This window comes from Berghia stephanieae, chromosome 11, assembly GCF_034508935.2.
Source record: "Berghia stephanieae isolate SIO BIC M18660-M18661 chromosome 11, UCSD_Bste_1.3, whole genome shotgun sequence".
NCBI lineage: Eukaryota > Metazoa > Mollusca > Gastropoda > Nudibranchia > Aeolidiidae > Berghia > Berghia stephanieae.
In genome coordinates, this window is record NC_088370.1 from 13656938 (window position 1) to 13661937 (window position 5000).

Genomic DNA, 5000 nt, shown 5'->3' on the forward strand with positions numbered 1-5000 from the left:
GCACTTTATAAATAAGACCATAACGCTTATGTCTGGACCGGTTGTTCGCAAATTCTGCCTTTGTGTTCCACTGTTCGATTAGAATTAATCTCTATTTTTTCCGTTTATTTGCAAAGTTTCTGCACTTTATAAATAAGACCATAGCGCTTATGTCTGGACCGGGCATTCGCAAATTCTGCTTTTGTGTTCCACTTTTCGAATCGAATTAATATTTAGTCTATCCGTTTATTTGCAAAGTTTCTGCATTTTATTAATAAGACCATAACGCTTATGTCTGGACCGGGCATTCGCAAATTCTGCTTTTGTGTTCCACTTTTCGAATCGAATTAATCTCTATTTTATCCATTTATTTGCAAAGTTTCTAGATTTAAAGACCATAACGCTTATGTCTGGACCGGTTGTTCGCAAATTCTGCCTTTGTGTTCCACTGTTCGATTAGAATTAATCTCTATTTTTTTCCGTTTATTTGCAAAGTTTCTGCACTTTATAAATAAGACCATAGCGCTTATGTCTGGACCGGGCATTCGCAAATTCTGCTTTTGTGTTCCACTTTTCGAATCGAATTAATCTCTATTTTATCCGTCTATTTGCAAAGATTCTGTACTTTATAAATAGGACTATGACGCTTATGTCTGGACTGGGTATTCGCAAATTTTCCTTTTGTGTTCCACTTTTCGAATCGAAATAACATCTAGTCTATCCGTTTATTTGCAAAGTTTCTGCACTTTATAAATAAGACCATAACGCTTATGTCTGGACCGGGCATTCGCAGATTCTGCTTTTGTGTTCCACTTTTCGAATCGAATGAATCTCTATCTTATCCGTTTATTTGCAAAGTTTCTGCACTTTATAAATAAGACCATAGCGCTTATGTCTGGACCGGGCATTCGCAAATTCTGCTTTTGTGTTCCACTTTTCGAATCGAATGAATCTCTATCTTATCCGTTTATTTGCAAAGTTTCTGCACTTTATAAATAAGACCATAACGCTTATGTCTGGACCGGGCATTCGCAAATTCTGCTTTTGTGTTCCACTTTTCGAATCGAATGAATCTCTATCTTATCCGTTTATTTGCAAAGTTTCTGCACTTTATAAATAAGACCATAACGCTTATGTCTGGACCGGGCATTCGCAAATTCTGCTTTTGTGTTCCACTTTTCGAATCGAATGAATCTCTATCTTGTCCGTTTATTTTCAAAGTTTCTAGATTTTATAAATAAGACCATAACGCTTATGTCTGGACCGGGCATTCGCAAATTCTGCTTTTGTGTTCCACTTTTCGAATCGAATGAATATATATCTTATCCGTTTATTTGCAAAGTTTCTGCACTTTATAAATAAGACCATAACGCTTATGTCTGGACCGGGCATTCGCAAATTCTGCTTTTGTGTTCCACTTTTCGAATCGAATGAATCTCTATCTTATCCGTTTATTTGCAAAGTTTCTGCACTTTATAAATAAGACCATAACGCTTATGTCTGGACCGGGCATTCGCAAATTCTGCTTTTGTGTTCCACTTTTCGAATCGAATGAATCTCTATCTTGTCCGTTTATTTTCAAAGTTTCTAGATTTTATAAATAAGACCATAACACTTATGTCTGGACCGGGCATTCGCAAATTCTGCTTTTGTGTTCCACTTTTCGAATCGAATTAATCTCTATTTTATCCGTTTATTTGCAAAGATTCTGCACTTTATAAATAAGACCATGACGCTTATGTCTGGACCGGGTATTCGCAAATTCTCCTTTTGTGTTCCACTTTTCGAATCGAATTAATATCTAGTCTATCGGTTTATTTGCAAAGTTTCTGCATTTTATAAAGAATAATAATTGTTCAAAATTTTACCTTACACCCGATATTACAAGTACAAGTGAGCCAGGTGAAGAAGATTGTCAAACAGTGTGACAGATGAAATAGGAAGAGAGAGGGAGAGAGAGAGAGAGAGAGAGAGAGAGAGAGAGAGAGAGAGAGAGAGAGAGAGAGAGAGAGAGAGAGAGAGAGAGAGAGAGAGAGAGGGGGGGCAAGAGAGAGAGAGATATATTCGTTTTTTTTTCAAAATCTCTCTCTCTCTCTCTCTCTATCTCTCATTGCACAAGGTTGTGCTATTTACTACTATTTATCAAGAACAGCCAAGCTGGCAACCCAGTCTCTGTATAAACTAAGCAAGATGGCAACAGGGACCTCGCTCCTTATCCAATGCCGAAGCTTTAGTTTGAGTCAAACGGTTTTGTTTTTAAAAAAACACCCAAAATAAGTTCGTGTCGTAAGTGATGGAAGTTGAAGTCGGCTTATTATAAAATCGTTTTTATGGTCTGTTTGGATTACCCTTTTTAAATAGAAAAAGTGAATATATCATAAACTTGAAGAATAGGCAAGCTAAATGAAATTTAAATTGACTGATTAAATGAGTACGCGAGGCTGAGTTGCGAACGACTACTGGGTTCCGACATTCCGATCCCAGTGTCATTCATGTTCACCGTACCGTGTTACTGTCTACACACTACACTGCATTGTTATTGACTGGTCATGTCTTTTTTGTTTGCATGTTTTACGCAAGCTTAATAAAAATTAAATTGACTGATTAAATGAATACGTGAGGCAGAGTTGCGAACGACTCATGGGTTCCGACATTCCGATCCCAGTGTCAGTCATGTTCACCGTACTGTGTTACTGTCTACACACTACACGGCATTGTTAGTGACTGGTCATGCCTGTTTTGTTTGTATGTTTCTTTTAATATGGGTCAATTTACAAAGAATAATAATAGAAATGTTCAAAACAAAAACTAGATTCACTATTACGTGCCTGTAATGAAGTGCTTTCCACAAACCGTGAGCGAGAATGATGGTGGAGGTAATGGCAACCATGTGGGTTTGTTATTGTTTCCTACCTCCGTCAACCCGCGCATCCGGTTGCGCACCCACGCTGATTCTGACCAATATCTATGATCTACACCCACTTACTTAACCAAAACTGATTGACGCCGGCCCGGTTTGCCTTTTATCCGTCGCCGCTCACACGCTTCTTCGCTTTTACCATAGATATTATACACACAAACAAGATGTAGTATATACCCGTAAGGCAGCTTGATTCTAAAGAGAGAAGAACATCGTCCATCATGCATGGCAGGCAGGAATAATATTTCATTCATGTTTTAAATAATAATAATAATAATAATAATAATAATAATAATAATAATAATAAAATAATAATAATAATAATAATAATAATAATAATAATAATAATAATAATAATAATAATAATAATAATAATAATAATAGAATACTTTATTCATCCCCAAAAAAGGACATTCGTTTACAGACGTGGTATGAATTGAACATTGAGATGCAATAACGACTCACAAATGTTTACCTATAATGTTTTAACTATAATGCCTATGTATATAACACATTTTCTTTTCATGTATATTATAAGAAGAAGGCCAAGGGCTGGCGCCGATCTGGGCTTGTGTTATGACACTCGCATTTGGATCGGAAGGTCCTGGGTTCAAGCTTCGATCTGAGTGGCGCAAAGTTGAGTTCTTGGAAAATATTCTTTACTAATATTCTCTCATTGTACTCGGGTATAAAATGAATGCCTGGCCGTAAAAAGCGGTGTCTCTGTAGAAAAAAATGTAATTTCGCCTAACAGACGTCATGCCTTGACCTACATGTTTAGTGCAGTTTTTCGCTAGGGGCAATCCTGTATAGCGTTTTGAGCACGTTTAGTAGATATTCGGCTATATGAAAGCTCTGTAGGACCCTGGTTTGAGTGTCGATGTGGACAGCGTAAAGATGAGTTCTTAGTTACTTACTCACTTAAGCCGTCCCTTGGGGCGCCCAACATGAGCCACAAGTCTTCGCCATTCTGTCCTGTCCTCCATAAGCGTACGCAGCTCCTGGGTGTTGTCCATTCCTGTGTCATCTAGCAGACAGTCAATGTATGTTTTATTCTGCTTGCCTCTGCTTCTGGTTCTCTCAGGTGGTTTCCATAGCACAAGACTGCTTGCAATCTCCTCCTTGTGTCTCCAGCAGTGCCCCGCAAGTATCAGTCTTCTCTTTTGTATCTTCGAGGTCACTGAGTTCGTGGATAGGCTTATTACTGAAATTCTCCCATTGTATTTAAGTGTAACGTGATTATCGAGCCGGTAACACCACTTTATCTCTATTCATATATATATATATATATATATATATATATATATATATATATATATATATATAAATGTTCTCATCTCTTGTGTATTTACATTGACGTGTTTGTTTATCCTAATTCATCCTAACAACGCCACTAACACATCATCTCATTCGTTGGTAGTGTTTCATTCATCCTGTTTTGTTGATAAATTGGAAACCCAAAACGTCCATTTTTATCTGTTTTTGGATATTAAATTGAAGTTTCCATTCAATTTTACATTGATATTAATTTCTTCAGCTTCGAACAGCAACATTTACACTATTCATCCCGATATAATACTGTTTAGCGACGGTGAGCCACAAATTATAGCTATAACAATAAAGTAAAATAACGGGAATAAATGTGACTCTTATAAAAGTCATACGAATCAAAGTAAACGACGTTTCGGCCCTTGGCCTTCTTCGGGTATACAGGAAAAGGAAATATGTTATATTACATTTGCATTATAGTTAAAACATTATAGGTTAAAATGTGTGTCGCATTGCTTCATCTCATTCTCTCTCTCTCTCTCTCTCTCTCTCTCTCTCTCTCTCTCTCTCTCTCTCCCTCCCTCTCTCTCTCTCTCTCTCTCTCTCTCTCTCTCGCGCGCTCTCTTCCTTTCTTTCTTTCTCTCATTATCTCTTTCCTTCCCTTGCACGCACACACACACACACACACACACACACACAAACACATATTTTTACCTATCATGTTTTAACTATAATGCCAATTGCAATTTAACATATTATTTCTTTTTTTTTGTTTACCTGAAGAAGGCCAAAGGCTGAAACGTCGTTTACTTTGTTTTGTATCGTTCATTTT

The 5000-nt window shown here is 37.1% G+C and overlaps 1 protein-coding gene across 2 annotated transcripts in view; it reads left to right on the top strand.

Moving 5' to 3' along the window:
- The window catches only part of LOC144956940 (uncharacterized), a 73778-nt gene that overhangs the window by 27913 nt on the left and 40865 nt on the right, over positions 1-5000 (top strand). The window lies entirely within an intron of this gene.